Source organism: Echinops telfairi, unplaced genomic scaffold (genome assembly GCF_000313985.2).
Source record: "Echinops telfairi isolate 266 unplaced genomic scaffold, ASM31398v2 ScPeMD7_53;HRSCAF=182, whole genome shotgun sequence".
In the NCBI taxonomy this organism is placed as follows: Eukaryota; Metazoa; Chordata; class Mammalia; order Afrosoricida; family Tenrecidae; genus Echinops; species Echinops telfairi.
The window spans coordinates 18,169,916-18,189,162 of NW_022103951.1; the positions used below are offsets into that span (position 1 = coordinate 18,169,916).

Genomic DNA, 19,247 nt, shown 5'->3' on the forward strand with positions numbered 1-19,247 from the left:
GCCCCCCCTTTCGAGCACTTCAGCATTGAAGAGTTCAGATATAAGCGGCATTGTTTGCGTTGACCTAACAAAGAGTGATAAGACATGAATTGTCGGTGACAGCCCCGCACAGTGATAACAAAAGACATTCATGCCCGCAGACACAGCGAAAGGGTCAAACTCGAGAAGCGAAACTGCTGATTATGTCCAGCCCGGGTGCTTTGACCTGGTTTCTCTTGTTCCGGCTCTGGAAATGATGTCGGGCAGGGGTTCCATTCCCCACACCGATGGGCCATTCCCATTCTTTTTCAGTTCCCAGTCATCCTGGTCTCGTTAGTTGCCTCCAGGGAGTTCAGACCCCCAAGAAACCAAACTAATCTCATTGACTTGCATTTTCCTTTGGGAATGAAGCTTCTGCCAGTGATGACTCGCTGCATTAACCAACCAATCCCAGATGCAGCCTGCAAAGGTATCCTTGAAGTTGGGGCTTGGACACCCTTGAGTTGGGGGATGGAAAGGGGTCTTCCTCTCTGGCTCTCATGCTGGCCCGGGCCTGCCCTGGAGCTGAATAACAAACTGAGACACTTCTCTCCTGAAAACAACCGTTGACCAGACATTTCCCAACCTGTCAGCCTGAAATGCGCCCATTTTCCTAAGGCTGCTTGACAGATTCACACAGCCCATGCTGCCTTTCACATATTTTTCTGATTTAACTTTTTTATTGAGGGGATTTTGAAAATGAATGATTTCCTCATGCAATCGACTTGATGGCAGAGAGAGGGTTTTTTTTTTTAGAGGATCAGGAGAGGAAAAGACCATTTAATTATTTTATACATTTATGAATTCTAATCTTCAAAGAGGCTGAGTTATTCCAATGATCAACTTACAAGAAATTTACAAGTCTAATTTGCTACCCAAAGGCCTTGAACAGGTTTGAGGCCTAGGCGTTAGCATTCCTTATTAACAAATGTAATCAGACAAAAACCCACAAGAATATGAGGCCAAGGCTCCTCTTCAAAGCCCTGCCATTTGCTCTTGTTTTCTAATTAAGGCTTTGAAGGTTAAAAATCCCTTTGTTGTTAGTGCCTCTGCTGCAAATCCCCAGGCTGGATGCTGAAAACAACAAGGGAGCTGAGAAGGCCACTAGTTCCCTTCAAAGCACCACCTAATTGACTGCAAGGTTTGCCAGGTAAAATGCTGGTTCGCTTGGGATCATTTGAAGAAACAGTTGGAAAATAAATGAAAGAGCATAAGTCCTCAATGTGGGAACCCAACAACCACAAGGACTCTGCCACGGAATCCATTCTGACTCATAGGGACCCTATAGGGCAGGGTTCAACTGCTGCCCCTGTGGGTTTCTGAGTTGGGCTGCTAACTACAAGGTCAGCAGTTTGAAGCTTTCAAACCACTCTGGTGGGGGGAAAAGGAGGCTTTCTACTCCCAGAAAGAGTTAACACTCAGGAATCCACAGGGGGCAGTTCTACCCTGCCCTAGGGTTTTGCTGTGAGTCGCAATTAACTCAGTGGCAATGAGTTTGGTTTGGATTTTTGAAAGAGCCATCTAGTTGAATGTACCATAATGAATTCTGTCCAACAGGGTTGCTTTGAGTGGCAATCTACTCAGTGGCTACTGATCAACTGGATTGGTCGATTTTCCTACTGGTTACTTTTTTTCCTTTTTCTTCAAAGGCTTTATTTTATTGGTCAGTGTGCTTTGGAAGGAGACAGGATATCAATCCTACTGCTTCCAACCCCAGAAGAAGAGCTGTACACAGGACAGACACAGTGCCAATGGGCCCACAGGGATGGGACTGCTTTGTCCGCCTCTGACTCGTAGATCCAGTCACAGTCACAAGACTTGTGGTCCACCAGTTCCTCCGGCTTAAACCAGAGGCTGATTTCTTTCTTGGTGCTCTTGACCGAATCACTGCCATGAATGATGCTCCTACCAACTTGAATACGGAAGTCCCCTGGATGGTGCCTGGCTTAGAATCCGCTGGGTTGGTCTCTCCCAGCATCACCCGGCCCGTCTTCACCACATTCAGCCCCTCCCAGACCATGGTCACAATGGGTCCCGAGTTCATGTGCTTCACCAGCCCTGGGAGGAAGGGGCGGTCTTTCAGGTCAACGTAGTGCTGCTTCAGGTGTTCCTCGGAGGCCGGAACGAGCTTCGTGGCCACCAGACGGAAGCCCTGCTGCCCAAAGCGCTTGATGATGTAGCCCACCAGGCCGCGCTGCACGCCGTCCAGCTTGATGGTGATGAAGGTGCGCTCATTGTTGCCATGGTGCGAGTCAGGTGGCGGGGGAGCGGGCAGCCGGGTCGTGGAGCTGGAGCCCCTACTGGTTACTTTTTGTATCTAATCTTTGCTATAATAACAGGCATTGAAAACCTCTCAAATACATCAATTTGCATGAAGGCAGGTGTGTCTATCATAAATCATAGAAGCGGGATTACGGGACCAAAGGACAATTGTATATTCTAGTTTTGATAAAAAATGAAAAGACCTAACCAGCATGTAGGAGAGTGGAAAGAGGTTGTACTCTCTTCCAGAGGAGGAGGTGTGGAATATCTGTTTGTATATATGTATGTATATCTATCTACATATTGGCGTACCCCCCCCCCCAATGTAAATTTGTAATACACATTTTCCCTGCTAGGCAAGCATTGAGCAACTCACTCTGAGTTAGGGTACCCAGTGGCATCGCCTGGGAAGGTTCTCTCTGGTCACAGTGAATTTTTTTGTAAAAGCAGTTTTGCTTGAACCTCATTTTTTGTGATGGCTGATTTAAGAGAAGAGCATGTGGCTGTGAAATTTTGTTTCCTGCTCAGGAAAAATGCCACAGAAACTGTTATGATGTTAAGCACAGCTGACAAGGACAGTGCTTTGGGAAAAACTCTGCTAATCAGGATTTTTATTTAGAGGTTCTGAAAAGATAGCATAGTAGTCTAAGACCCCCAAAAAAGGACTGATTTGTGGCAGACAGGACTGTTTTGGCCACCACAACAATATACCTGCTCACATAGCCATCTCAATGCGTACAGCATCTCTTTGGCAAAAAAACCAGCATGCCTCTCTTGCCCCACTCACCTGACCTCACTCTATACGACTTCTTATTGTTTCCTTGAATGCAGAGGGACATGAAAGGACAGTTATTTGATGATGTAGAAGAGGTGAAGGAAAACACGAGGGAGATGCTGTCAGCCATCCAAATGGATGAGTTTGAAAAATGTTTCCAAGATTGGAATCACAGATTTGACCAATGTATTCAGTGTAACAGAGAGTAATTTGAAGGTGATAAGGTTGTTTTGTAAAAAAAAAAAATTAAATACATAGTTTTGAAAAACAAATCCAGTTTTTATGGTATATATATTACCAATGTGAATTAGTTGAGTCACATTGAGCAGTATTATACAACGGCTACCACAATCAGGTTCAAAGCATTCTCTTTCTTCTTGAACTCCTTGATATCAGCTCCCTTTTGCCCCCTGCCCTACCTCACGGTATCCTCCAGGAACCCTGCATCCTGACAACAGCAATATTTAGACTCTTTAGAGAACCAGATTGCCACATCTTCCCATGGTGATGCAGCTGGAATGTTCAAACCACTGACCTTTTGTTTCACAATTTATAGATTTTCCACTGCACCACCAAGGCTCTAATTCCATAGGTAGGTCAGTAAATTTTATCCTGGATACTAGGGAAAATTGAGATCATCACCATTGTATGGATTTCAAAGACTAATTCACAGAGGTGTTTTTTGCAGGATTACCAAAACAATAAAGTAGTTGTTTTCCTTTTACTGACATTTTTATGAAAGAATGCTCATGTGCTTTTTTGAGAGTCATGGCAAACCAACCCAGTTTATAAGAAGATACGGTAGCTCTCAGAAGTCACCTCAGATTCGTCCATTCCTTGCACGTAATGGGCTAAAGGAAGGGCAAAGACGAGGGTGGTTGGGAACCAAGATGGCGCTAGTGGGTTTATTCACAACATTGGACGTTAAAATACAGAGAAATCAACCTTTTGCTCTGCTCATCAGAACCCCTAAGAAATGGAAGTGGGTGATATTACAATACCACAGATTCCCAAAGAAGTTACATGAAGGAAACATTGAAATCATAATGTTAAAACTTCACAGACAGTCTGGAGGAATATTATATTAATAAAAACTATGGCGTTTCCAACATGAAGGAATATTTGGGCCTATACTGGTTTTCTCTATATTTAGTTATTCTCATTTTAGAAGTGAAAATTCTTCTACAGAGTCTTATAACTAAAGGACGGTCTTTGGCTCATATGGATATAACCTCTCATCTCTCAATACAATTGACTCATCCCTTTGAGTATTTTTAAAAATGAATTCAAGTGTTTCCAAAACATTTTTTTTTGAATCTTATTTGTCCTGCTATGAAATGAATACATACACAAAAGATTCCTATTCTTTCCGAGGTAAATTTGTATTTCAGAGCTTTATTTTTTTCTTGGCCAATGCTGTTTGAGCTTACATCCTCCCAAGAGACTTTGCTATATCGAAATGCCACTCGGCTTTTGAACTTACATCCTCCTAAGAGGCATTGCTATATCGAAATGCCACTCGGCTTTACTAGATCTGGGATCACAAACCCATGGAAGGGAACAAGAACGTGGCATGGCAGGGACCTGGGATAGGGACCCTGCCTAGCAATAGTAATATCCTGAGGGGACTTGCTTCTTAACCTCAATCACTGAGCAAAGACGGCTTCCTTCTGATTGCTTTAGCGTTGCTGGGGGACTGAATCTAGCTCTCTCTCCCTGCCACAAGATAGCAGGGAGTCAGTAAAGCTAACTGGAGGGAAGTCAGCAGCACCATGGCCACTTAGATTCTGTAGCTAATCAGATCAGGAAAGATGAACCATTCAGGTGGAATTTAAATTCTATAACAAGTACAGAAACACAGTGTGTTTTATACGGGGTTGTAGCTTATTCTTGTCTCCAATCATTGGCTACACCACATAAATGATTTTGAACAACTTAAAAAACAACAGTTATATATCAAAGCCTAAAACTGGAAAATACAGTGTGTTGGCAAGAACATATGTAGGGCTGCTATATCCAGCCAGGCACTCTCAATGTTTGTTGAGTGAAGGCAGAGTGGCACGTGTGTAACTACAACCCATCTGTCAGTTTGTTGTAGTATAGTTGCATGTGTACTGCTGTGATGTTAGAAGCCATGCCACTAGTATTTCAATAACCAGCAGTGGCACCCATGGTGGACAGTTTTCTGTGGAGCGTCCAGTGTCTGGAAGTCAGGCCTGTCGATATACATCCAAAAATGTAGCCAATGAACACACTGTGGTTCACTAGAAACTATTGTCCCCTATGAGCTATTGCTGGAAGACTAACCCCGAGAAAGGACACGAGCAGGAGCCACGAGCATGTACTCCAGCATGCCAGTGATGGTTCAGGGGCAGCCAGCATTTGGGAAAGTTGTGCATCAGCCTGCTGTGAATTGGGGCCGACTCTATGGCAACCACCCACAGCAGAGTGTAAAAAGTTTATGAGCTGTTTCCAGTGTTTCAGCAACCTAAGGAAAAGTCTGCAGTCTTTGTTTTTGAAATTATTTACAGCAGGGCTTTTGAAACCTAAAGCTTTAGAAGGGAAATGATTAAAAAAACAAAAGCAAAAACAGGTTAAGTGAGAGAAGCCAGGCACAAAAGACCACATCTTGTATGATCTGTTGTTCTGACATACCCAGAACAAGCAAATCCATAGCGACAGGAAGTCGATCAATGGTGCAAGCCGGTAGGCACAAGACTGGTCGTTTGAGCCCCACAGAGGAGCCTTGGAAGACGGCGTGGCAATCCGCTTCTAAAAGATTGAAAATTCTATAGAGCACACTTCTGCTGTGCACTCCGGAAGGTGCCTTGACTAGAAGGCTGACACTCAGAAGTGACTCCCAGACAAGCAATAACAGGGTGACAAGAGAGAAAGAAACAGAGTGTGGCATCTAATGGGCATGAAGTTACTTTTAGAAGGTAGTGATATTAGCATAACTGTATATACAAAAAAAACATGGAATTGATTTATTGTTTTAACTTTTCTGTGTGAACTGGGTGAAGGTTTATAGCCCATACACGTCTCATTTCATCTCAATGTTAACACCGCCACTTCTCCCACCTTTTAGAACTGTGCTTATTGTTTCCCTAAAAATTGAACCATGGAGGTGAGTTTGGTTCCAAATGGTTTCCAAATTCAACCCCCCCACCCCTTAAATGGATGAGCTGATATGTGACTTACATCTCAACAGAGATGTTTTTTAAAGTGATGAGCAGACTGGTAGCATTTTTTAATTACAAGGAGTTTGTGTTGGTTAAAATGCCTAGAACTACTTGCTAATGATGTTCCCAGCTAAAAGGCTTCTCTAGTCTGCCTCAAGGAACCCTGGCCATGAAGGAGTTAAGCGCTTGGCTGCTAAGGGAAAGGTCAATGGTGTGAACCCATCAGCCAACCGGCTGGAGAAAGATGTGGCAGTCTGCTTCCCGAAAGATTACTGCCTGACATGCTCCGGACAGTGGCGCCACTAGGGAGGTATGAGGGACCACACACCAGGTGATGTTGGCAGAGGGGTGATATGAAAATGACTGTCTATCAATGTTTGATACAGCGTCTCAGCAGAAATGTCTAACCTTTTAAAGTAAAAAGTATCATGCTGTAGTTAGTAAGAGCAACAAAACCACTGTTTTTGGTATAGCAATATACCTAAAAGGCTGAAGCGCTCGTGTGTTAATTTGTTTACTTTTTCATCCTTGTAAAGCCTTCCTACCAGAGCTGTCATTATTACACAATTACAGCGGTGCTTCAAATCACGTGAATTTGTTTGTGCTTCCAATCGTAATTTAAATGTTTAGTGTCACTGTTACTCCTAAATCACAATTCCCAGCTAGCACTGAATATAACGGTAATAGTGATATAAACAGTACTAAAGATTCTATATGGAGTGGGTCCATGAGGGAGTGACACCCTGAGTCATCTCACTGGATACCACGAATCCTAGTGATGTGACTGCTGTCCTATCAGGTCACCATGAGGTGGGACTAATTTGAAGGCAACTGGTGTGCTTTGGTAGTCTGTCTCTCTTCAGGGAACAAAACGGTATTCCACAATGATAGGGATTATGGGATCAGCTCTTAGTTACTCTTCCCAAATTAGAAAATGCTCTCCTACCAAATGAAAAAGAGTGTGTTTGTGTAAGTGTGTATTTTTTAACAAGGGCAGTGTTCAGATCAAGGTCTTCAGGCATCTATTGAAAAACCAAAGTCTATGGGAAAATATTAGGGGGCAAAGCTTCAAGCTGTTTGGACCATTCTCCTACCCCATGAAGGAAGCTAGCAGTCAGCAAACTTTTTCTATAAAGGACCAGATAGTAAATATGTGGGGCTTTGTGGGCCATAGTGGTTCAGTGCTACCACCCTACTGTCAAAGCAGTCATAGGCGATATGTAAATAAATAGATTTACATTTGCGGTCTAATGTAAATTGCATATAATTTTCTTGTATCACCAAATAGTATTCAAAACAATTCCCCCCTTAAGCATTTAAAGATTGAAAAAGAGGGCAGGATTTGGCCCCGGGGCTATAGTTTGCACAGCCTAGCTCTAAGCTAATAGCTTAGAGAGAAGGTTTTCTCTGTGACTCATTCTCACTGGAGTGAGACATGTTAGATTCCACAGCAAAAACCACTGTACAAAGGCAAGCAAGGACGCTTCCTTTTGTTTAAAGGCGGCTTTCTGAACTGCAACAGTCAACTTTTTGCAAATTCTGAGAAATTTGCTAATAGGACCCTTTCTATAGCGTATTCAGAGTGTAATAATGCTACCTTGTGCTGGGTTTGAGATTTTTATTTTTAAGTCAGAGAAGATATGAATATCTTGAACTTTGTCCATTAAGAAGTCTGCCAAGATTATGAATTTTGAAGCCATGGGAATTTTTCCTTGCCCCCGGCTGCTGCATTTTAACAGCAAAGTTATTCATTTGCTCCATTCCCCCCCACCTAACGATCAACAATGCTTCTTTATTCTTTATTGGCATTTGATACACTTCCAGAAAGATGATCTTTAATTTGACTAATGAGTGTTACCCATTATAATTTTCATGACAAATAATCCTGAGAAAAAGAAAAATCTCTTTAGGGATCTTTTCTCTTAAATGTGCATGCAAAACGCCCTGATGTTCTGCTCCAGGAAGAATCCGTTTGTATGAGTCAGATGACTGAGACATGACTCAGCCACTAGGAAACTGGAAATGCTTCCTGTGTAATGAGCCCGATTAAATGCAAGTGGAAGGAAATGGTTTGAAATCTGTTGACTACTTTACAATATAATACTCCTTTAGTTTTATTTTTCAGATGGCAGTCACAGTCTGAATTTCTGTAGAACTTGGGAATTTGAGGAGTCTGGCCCATATTCTCTAATCTGTCCCCCCCCCAATTGTTCTGTCTTAGAAGTGTGGAAGTCTCTTAATTGGAAGACAGGTGAAACTGAGAACTATTCACTCACACTATAAAGAATAGAGTTTAGAAGCTCACAGCTCACACCTCACACCTCACACCTCACAGATCCCCAAGATGAATTAAACATGGGCCCTGCTTTCAAGAAAACCCAACAGCAATAGTCTAACAAATATGGCAGCTGCAGCGCTCACTTCCTGATCCTCAACCTCACTTTTTCTTGGTCAGTCAGATTAATAGAAATAAACAAACCAAACAAAAACCACACCCACTCCTGTGGAGTCAATTTCCACTCCTAACGGTCCCATAGAACAGAGGAGAAGCTGCCCCTTAGAGATTCCAAGACTGTGGATCTTTAAGCCAACGGCCCCATCTTTCTCGCACAAAAGGGCTGGTTGTGTGATTCGCAGTCCAGTGCTTAACCACTATGTCACCAAGGATCCCCAATAGATGCTGAATACCCACTGCCATGAAGTCAATTCTGACTCCTAGCCACCCTCTCGGACAAAGTAGCTTCCTCTTTATGGAAGGGCACCATCCCTCTTTCACCCGCAGAGCCACTAAACCTTTGTAGTGAATAACTATTTCCAAATCATACAATATTGTCGATCATCAAGGTCAAAGTCCACCTTAAAGGAGGTTAGGATTTTGTTCTAAGGGGAAAAAAGGGGTCGACTACTTACAAGGCTACACAACAATTGGACTTCTCCTCGTGATGAGTGTGTGTATATGGCAGGGAGGAACCCTGGTGGTGCTGCAGTTAAGGCTCTGTTGCTAACTGAAAGGTTGGTGATTTGCACGCCCCCAGCTGCTCTATGAGAGACCTGGCAATGCCCCCCCACCCCCCTTAAGGATGACCGCCTTTGAAACCCTGCTGTGGCACGTGGCACACTTGGAGTCAGAATGGACTTTTTGGCACCCAGCGATATGCCAGTTTATATGGCCCTTTAACTATACAGCCGAGTTATTCCTCATTTTAATCCTCTGAGTTAGGCATTACTATTATCATTTTGAGGCATCCCGGTGGCGTAGTGGGTACACATTGAGCTGCTGCCCACAAGGTTGGCAGTTCGAAACCACCAGGCATTCCTTGGGAAGAAGAAAGATGGGGCTCTCTACTCCTGTAAACAGTTACAGTCTTGGAAACTCACAGGGGCAGTTCTAGCCTGCCCTTGAGGATCAGCATCAGATTGATGGCAGTGAGATTGGTTTTGTTCTTCTCCTTTGACATGTGAGGGAATGGAGGCCTGGGCTGTTTTTTAATAACAGTTTTATTGGCCCCCCATTCACATTGATAGGATTTTTTGTTCTGGGCCTTAGATGCCTGATACCTGATCCCATGGACACCTCATGATCACACAGGCTGCTGTGCTTCTTCCACGTGGGCTTCCCTTTCTTGATCTGCAACCATACCCCATCCCCTTGTTCTGTTCACACAACTTCCCCTTGGTCCATGTACAGTTCCACATGAAGTGATCTGGAATTCCTTTTCTTCTCATGGCGACCCAATGTTTGCTATGGTCCACGCAGTCTCCGAAGATCACAGTCTCAGAAATTATATTGGAGCAGTTCAACTCTGTCCTATAGAGTTTCTATGAGTTGGGATCAACTCAGTGGAGCTTGGGTGATTAGGTCTGGTCTACTGGAAAAATCTCTTGACCATAAGACCAACTGTATTGTGGAGTACAACACAGTCAGTAGTGTGATAGTTCAGCAGGTACACAGATTCTGGGATTAGGGGATTTCTGCTTCTTGCACTCAGAGAGGGAGATTTACAGCTGCTGCTGTGTTCCTTGGTGAGCTTACTAGGCTTCCTGGCCTACTAGGACAGCAGTGTGGTAGACCATTGCCCCCTTCTCTCCTACGATGAAAGGGCAGAAGACAAACTCTGGCATTTTACCCATCTCTGACACTTGCTTTTTCTTGTAAGAAGGTCTGTATCTTGGACATTTTCATATCTCTGTGCCTTCCTCCTGAGTGTTGATGTCCAGAAGTGCTGGAGGGCAAGTGGCCCATCAGTTGGGACAATGGCAGGTTGTTGGAAAGAGACATTGTTGGAGACCCAGAGAGCACAAGAGGGCAGCACAGAGCAAGAGCTTCAGAAGCTGATTTGTGAGGCCTATCCATTCTGACAGGTTCTGCTCTTCTACCCCCAGAGCATTCTCTCCTTAACCAACATTGCGATGGAACCCAGGCACCAGTGAGTGAATAAACTAGAGTAGGAGCACAAACTCTTTGTCACTGAGTCAATTCTGATTCATAGTGACCCTATGGGACTAGGCAGAACTGCCCCTTTGGGTTTCGGAGGCAGTGGGTGACTCTTCATGGAAGGAGTCCAACGTGTAACCCTTCTGCCACTAGGACTTCTTGGAAGAACACGGTAGGTTAAGATCATGTTAAAATCATGAGCACGATCAAAAGTAAGCACTCTAATGATGTGCTTCTTAGGGACTTTGGTGTCTTCAACTCTGAAATCAACGAGAATTCATTCCAAGATGAGATACTTAAAGTGGAAAACTCATCTTTTGAATGTCAACAAACAGTGTAGAGGCCACTTGCTGTAAGTCTGAGGCTGTCACCCAGTTTCGCAACTTATTTTTTGTGATCTTCCCCTACCAAGGAGCCTTTTCTGACATTTACTTCCTACTCACTCTTCCATGAAGTTTGAATGTCACAAATGTAGATCTGTGTTTTGTACATTAAAAGGTAAGGTATTTTTACCTTTGAATAGTGAATTTTCACACCCGTGAGGGCAGTAGCTCCATGAACAATGTATGTTTAGTGACGGGGAAGCGGTGACTCACATTTTAAGTTATAATGGCTTCAGCTTACACGGTCTATTGGATTTCACAAATGGCAATTGTACTAAAAGGTACTTAAGACTAATCTTCAGAAGTCAGAAGAGTGTTTGAGAATGAAAAATCACCCTATGTATTATAGATATATCTATTATTAATTTAGAGTTAATGCATATATCATTTCATAGTTCAATCACGTCAAGCACTGTTGTATAATTGCTACCACAGTCAGTGTCCGTTTCCAAACATTCTTTTTCTTTCTGGGCTCCTTGACATCGTCTCCCTTTTACATCCCCTCACATGCCTCCCCCCCCCCCCAATATAGTATATTTAACAAATCCCTCAGGACACAAAATCTAAAGCCTGATACCATTTTGTAGAAAAGTTGCATAGGACAAAGACAAAAAATATCAGGCGACCAAATGTGTCTGAGTGACTGGGTTTTTTTCTGGGCATTTTGCTTTTTGAAGATGTTATAAATGAATACGTAGTACATTGGGATTGAAAAAATACTCTTTGAAAATTTAGCCATTTTCTTTCAATTTGCCTTCAACATTTAGTATTGATGGCAGTGTAACATCAAACGTGTAGCAAAAAAGAGAAAGACTTGGGTGACCCTCTCATGACTCCTTCAGCTCTCTGGAGGTCTCCACCCTCAAAGTGCATTGTTGCATGCATCCTAATTTGGGTCAAACAGATGTCCATTATTTTCTGCAATGAAACACCACTTGCTAGGGAATATTCCTCCTCTTAAAACAAGGTTCTGGTGTCCCCAGGGCCCCCTTAGTTCTGTTGACCTTGGATATTTCAGGAGTTACTGTAGGATTGAACTTGTGATGAGTCTGGAAGTCCTCTTTTTCAATTCATAAACTGCTTCTAATCTTAGAAAAACAGGCTCCGTTTTGGTGAGAGGTTTGGAAATTTGACATCTTGTAGCCAAGTTGGGGTGTAGGGTGCTGCCATTCTGACAACCTTGTCCCAATTGAGGTCAGGGGGGTTATACCCCGGTTATGATAGAGAGCAGGGTGTAATGAATGGAGTGAACAAGTGGCTTTCCAGTGTCTCCTAAAATAAAATGGAAACCTCATGTGCTTGAAATTTTTAAAATATCTACCTTGATTCTAGGAAACATGAATGATGATTAACAAGTTTCTCCTGTGAGCATGCTAATTGTTCATTGAGTAGAAAGGATGGGTGACAAGCTAGTTCTTTTCCAAAATAATCCTTGGGGGAGATCTGTGAGTGAATGGTTCACGCTCACGTTGAAAGCACCCACTTGCCAATGTGATCCAGATGTCAGCCTTTATAAGGGTGAATAGGGAGCGCTCAGACTGTGAAATCCCACAATGGATGACCAATGCTGAAACAGCCATCCTTTCAATTACAATGTAGTCATAAATCCATACTTCCCAGATCCTTGTGGATGTAGCAGCATGATGCCCAGGAAATCCAGCTTCTAAACGGAACTCATTTGCATGCCAGCTATGTGGTCCTGGGAAAATCATCTTAACTCTGAACTGTTGTTTTATCATCTGCAGAATGGGCCACAATGCCTTCTTCTGTTTAGACAGGACTGGGGTTTGCAGAAGATTTCTATAAAGTATCGGGCATGTATCGTTACTAAACAATAGATGATAAATGAAGAAACAATCCAAAGGAGATTCAAAAGAAGCCTGGCTTTTATAGCATCACATATCAACCATTGGTGTTGTGTGTTAAACATAGGAAAGTATAGTCCAACACTGCAAATGAAGATTATTTCCAATAAACCAACCGTTATTTTTGAAGGCCCCCTCATGTGTGTGTGTTTGTGTGTATTTGTTGCTTTGTGCCATTGAGTCAATTCTGACTCAGAGCAACCTTATAGGACAGAGTAGAACTACCCCCATAGGTTTTCCGAGGCTATAATCTTTAAGAGCAAATTGTCATTTATTTTCTCCTGAGGAACCAGTGGTAGATTTGAACTGTCAGCCTTTTAGTTTGCTGAAGGCTTGACTGTTAGGCCACCAGGCCTTCGTGAGATTGATAGATAGAGCATAAACTATTTGAAATTGTGAAGTTGAGCCTTTTCCCAATTTCTTACCCAATGAAGGAATCCCTTCTACAGCCATCTTCACCAAAAAGCAGGATTTCTGTGAGCAGCAATTTGATTGAGTATGATGATACCTTTGGTGTAGTTCAGGTAGCACCCTATAAAATTTTACAAGGAATCACAATGAGGAGTCCCAGATGGGGGCCGGACCTGAGAACAGGTGGGGCCAGCTTTCTCAAAGACCTGCAATACATACAGAAAAGTCACGGACAAGCTCACTATCTCCCACCTGTGCCAATCAAATCAGTGCGAAGTACTATATGCAAATGATTATTTTTCCTTTTTTACGCCCATTGAGCACCGGATAGAGATGGAGGGGATTTTATCCATTTCCTCTAACATTCAAATAATCCTAAAACCCCATCGGACTTAATTTTGCCAAAGTTCTTAACCTGTCTCGTAACCACAAGTTTTATACATTATATTTTCCCAGGAGATTTGTGATATACAAGAAAGACATCAATATGAGTATTGAAGATTACTGCAAAAATCCATTGTCATGGATACGGTAGACATTCAACTGTTCTCAATCTCCTAAATCTTTTCTATCTGTTATTAAATGAATCTAGGTCTTAACAATGATGGCCCTGAGGGCCAGCACGATTTTAGAACCTTTCCATTAGCGATCATGCTTCAAAGTGTAGGCCCACGCATTCTAGAAACATGCTCTCAAGGAGAATTTGAAAAAGAAAAAAAAAGAGTTTTCTAGTTAGAGTTCAGTTAACCAGAAAATCAAATTAGCCAGAACAACCCTCCCTGCGCTCCCCCTCCACCTACCACCCCTGCCCCCCACATACCCCAGATACAGAGAATGTGAATGAAATCAGGTTTCACTGTTCCTTGCTGTGGTCTTAGTTCCCATTCAGAAATGAATTGCATGGATGGAAGAATGTCTTCGGGAGTGCTTGCCGGAGCCTTCCCCTGGAATGAGTGGCACTTAGCAGTGGGGACTTTGAGCTTTGGCTCTTCCTGAGGATAATAGAGAGACTTGGAGCAGGCAGGCAGAGGCGTTTAAATAGATGAATGCAGGGAATGCTCTATGACTTGACTCCCATCTTCCCAAGAAGGTTCCCCCTTACAGACCCTCCAAGTCCCAAACCAAAACTCACTGCCATCCAGTTGATGCTGAATCATAACGCCCCCTCAGGACAGGGTCGGATTGCCTCTGTGAGTTTACGAGACTGTCCCTCTTTATGGGGGTCAAAAGGCCCACCTTTCTCCCATGGAGCAGCTGGTGGTTTCAAACTGCTGACCCTCCAGAAGGCAGCGCCATACATAGCCACGACGCGCCCCCAGGCCCCCTTTGACCTGCCAGGTGGAACTGAAAAATATTTCCTTTTTTTAAAGAAATCGTTTTATTGGAGGCTCATACAACTCTTATCACAATCCATACATACATCAATTGTATAAAACACATTTGTGCATTCGTTACCCTCATCATTCTCAAAACATTTGCTCTCCACGTGAAACATATTTTCATAGCATCTGAACAATACTTTTGACTATTTCTTAAAGTAGTACCGAGAAGGAAACGTACTGTGACAAAAATAATTTAGAAGTGAAAGGGGAATGCTTTGCTAAAGATAACCAGGAAATGAGGAGCAAGAAGTTCTCAAGTAGCAGAGGAGCCAGCTGGTATATTTTTGACACCATCATTAAGCAGGCAATTGTGCTTGATTACAAAGGCGCTGGCCTTGATTTTCATTCAGCAGTTTTGAGCGTTTTAAAATATTTTTTCATGGCTATATGTATATACACACACCCTACGAACTGTGTGCATTCAGCGAAATGATTAATTGTGCCATTGTGAGCAAGATTTCACTGATGGGAATGTGAAGTCTTAATAATGAAGCAGCAAATGAGCTCCCATGTCCCAGAGATGAATGGACTAGGAAGTTGCCCATCATCCTAAAAAACCTCCATCATTACCATATTCATCATTTTGTGGTTGGCCTGGTGTTTTGTTTTGTTTTCCTTTGATAACCCAGTGGGGAGAAAAGCTGTGTTCCCTGGGGATTCACTAAGGATTTGTTAGCTGCAGGGTGGACCTGTAGAGGGGGGAAAATAGAGGTTTTGGAGTTCCACACTGCAGGGGGCTAATGTGAATAAAAGAACTGCTGCAAAGAGCCTGAATCTAATCCTTGGAGCTGCCACTCAGGATCACGATGAGGCCTTATTGCTTCTGGAGGCAGCTAGGTCAGAGGCAGGGATGGGAGGAAGTGGGAAGGCCTCTTTTGGGTGGGGGTGGTTTGGCTTTGGCTGATCAGGGGAAATTTGAGCTGTCCATGGCTCATTTTAACAAAACTGCCCTTGGTTCAATCACTGGCATCCCCAATTCCATCGTACTTCTCTGCCCAGTGCCCAGGGAGTGAGTCACGATTTCATCATCTGTACTCTACAGAAGAAAACTGAAGCTATGACATGAAACAATTCCATCTATTTATAAGAGAGACACTTGAAAAGAATAGATCTTGATACCTGGCAGAACAGCTGGGTGATGTGCCCGGTTCAAGTATGTGTTTACATAAATAAAGACAAGCTAAAGAAGCTACATAGCCAGAAAGTACCAGCCTATCATTACCATAAAGATGGCAACTCAGGCACTAAATGCTTTGTTCAAAGAGCCCATGTCTTCTCATATAACAATGTGATACATTCTCCACGTATCATTCATTTTTACTTCCACAAGTATATATCCATTTTAAGAAAGCTTAGGCAATCTTTTAAAAAAGTACAGGCAGAATGCTCCTTAGAAGGAAGGATGGTGAGCCTTTGCCTCAACTGCTTTGGACGTGTCATCAGGAGAGACTAACCCCTGGAATAGGACATCATGCTTTGGAACGAAGAAGGCCGGTGGAAACGTGGAAGACTCGCAATGAGGTGAATTGTCATAGTGGCTGCAATGAGGAGGATGAAGGCACATAACTCGTTTTCGTCCTACGTACCCCTTTGACATTCAGCAAGGGAACCTATTTTGATAATGCACACACACATATCTCAGTGTTTAGTCTGCTTAAATAGTATTTTTTTAAAAATCATCAGAGGCTAGTAAATCCTCATAACATTTGTGGGACTTTTTTCTCACCCGGATTGAAATTAAAAAAAAAAAAAAAATATATATATATATAGATAGATAGATAGATAGATAGATAGATAGATAGATAGTTTACAGATTTAGAGCTCCCAAGGAAACAGTTTAAGTCTTAGTCTTTAGGTCAAAAAGTATTTGGGCAGGGACTAACTCACACTTAATAAATGATGTGCTTCCTAACCCCTTGCATACTCCCACCACCCTCTCCTCCAAGAAACCTGTTGTTGGTTTCACTGCTGTGTCTCTGGCACCCACCCCCAGAATTCCCAAGCCCTTCATTTGGCCTGTGTTGCAGCTGCCATATCAACCCTTTATTCTCCCACAGAAATTGCTTCTCCTATTGTTATCATCTTGGTAACCTGTTCTTAAAGCGATGGACTCTAAAGCATCACGAGCCAGCTATTACAGTTTTGTGAATAAGGCATTGTATTAGTTACCTGGGACTGCTGTAACAAAGCGTCACCAACAAGGCGGCTTAAAACAACAGAAACTTAACTGGTTCACAGCTGGTGGGGGTGTGTGTGTCTGTTCAGTGCATGTCTCCTGGAGGATCTGCCTGTGCCTGTCTCCCAGCTTTTGATGGTGGTTGGTGAGCCTTGACTTACAGCTGTATCACTCCAACATCTGTCTCCTTCTTTACCTGGCTGTCTTCCCAGGGCATCTCTTCTCTTTGATGAGGGCATTACTCCTACTGAATAAGGACCCACTGCATGTATGACTTCACATTAATTGATAATCTTTTCAAAGGCCCTGTTTCAGAACAAGACTGATAACACTGGTACTGGAGCTTAGGACTTCACCATATCCTTGTCGAGGGAACACACATCAATCGATAAGAGACACCAGTAGGAATTCTCAAGCAAGGGGATCTTCAGGTCTCAAGGCACCCTTGATCCTCTTCGATCATGAAGACCTGGCCACTCCTTATCATTTCTCTCTACGTTGTACCTCTTCTTCCCTCCGTTCCTTCTCGAAATGGCCTCTTCCTGAGAGACAAAGCAATTGAGCGCAACACAAAGACACCACAATGAACTATGACGTAAGCAGACATGTTTCTAAAGGAGGTAGACATTAGTCATTAGGGAAACGACAGTAAAAACTGCAATGAGAAGAAACTCCTTTCTTCCCACTAAGAGAAAAACAAGTGTTGACAAGGATGCAGAGAAGTTGGAACCCACATCCACTGCTGGTGGATGGCACGTCCACTGTAGCAACTGGGTTTGGCAGTTCCTCCAAAAGTTAAATAGAATCACTCTATGACCCAGCACTGTACCTAGGAGACTTAGAAGCAGGGACCCAAACACATATCGACAATAGCTGCGGTGCACATGCCATATGTGTGAACCTATGCCCAATTCCACAAAAGATGGAAACAACCCCAATGCCCATTAGCAGATGAATGAATAAACAAAATGTCATCTACCTATACGATGGACTATAACTGTCATAAAAAGAAATCAAGTCCTGATACAAGCTGCAAGATCGATGAACCGTAAAAACATGCTGAGTGAAATTGTGGTTCTCAGGTTGCCCTCATATTGGTTTCAACTCCTGACAACCAGATGTACAACCGAACAAAGACCGTGTAGTCCTGCACCATCCTCACAGTCGGCTTACATTTGAGCCCCTTGTTTCGACCACTGTGTCCGTCCATCCTGTTGAGGGCCTTCATCTTTAGCAAGCAGGATGTCCTTGTCAGGGGACTAGCCTCTCCTGATCCCATGTCCGAAGTATGTGAGATGAAGGAAGGCCCACCATCTTTTCCTTTCAGGAGCATCTGGTGGTACTTCTTCCATTGCAGATCGTCTGTTCTTCTGGCAGCCCGAGGGGCTTTCAATATTCTTTGCCAACACCGTTGTTCAAACGCATCGGTTTTGCTTTGGCCTTCCCTATTCGCTGTTCAACTTTTATATGCACCGGAGGTGATTGAGAAGACCATGGCCTGGGTCAGGCGCACCTTAATCAGAGGTAAAAGGACAAATCCTGCACGATCCCACTTAACTGGCATATCTAGGACAGGCAAATGCACAGAGGCCAGGGCCTGAGAGGAGAGGGAAATGGGAGACCGTTGCTTAACGAAGTGACTAAGACACTACGTTTCTGCTTAGACTAGTGGCATTCCAACACCCTGAGACCCCTTGTGTACCAGAGTCGACCTGCGCTTCATGGGTAGTATTTTGGAGGTAAATTGCCAAGTCTTTCTGATGAGGAGCTTCTGGATGGGCTCTCCTCCTGCCATTTATTCCACCCCAGTTTCTGTTTCCAAAACCAAACTCGCCATCATCGAGTCCATTCCCACTCGTAAAGACCCCATAGGGCAGGGTCGAACTGCCCTTGTGAGTTCCGGAGACCGTCACTCTCGACGGGAGTAGAAAGCTCCGTTTCTCTGTTTTTCTCCTGAGGCGTGTCTGGCGCTTTCAAACTTCTGACCTCGCAGTTAGCAGCTGAACTGGTAAGCACGACACCACGAGGGCTGCCAAGTTTCTCTTTAGGGAGATGAACAACCTTGGAAACTAACAGTGATGATGATACATATCATAGTGAATGCCATTGGCATCGGATTGTTCATGAACAATGACTACCCTGGCAAATGTTTCATTATTTATATTTTACCCCCAAAAGTGGTGGTGGAGAGGTATCAGGTGAGGAAATCCAGATAAAACCTGCAGATGGGTCTGATTTTAAAAACTGGGTTTTTTTGGTTTATAGCTCTTTATTAATTTCTTTCTGCACTTACAAGGTAACCTTCGCTACATAGCCACCGTTGCTTTTATCTTTGGGGTAACATCCCACGATCCCATG

At 43.4% G+C, this 19,247-nt stretch overlaps 1 protein-coding gene and 1 pseudogene across 1 annotated transcript in view; one reads left to right on the top strand and one right to left on the bottom strand.

Annotated features, from left to right (window-relative positions):
• MID1 (midline 1) overlaps positions 1–19,247 on the top strand; it is a 229,617-nt gene that overhangs the window by 60,458 nt on the left and 149,912 nt on the right. The window lies entirely within an intron of this gene.
• LOC101644164 lies at positions 1,683–4,555 on the bottom strand (annotated as a pseudogene).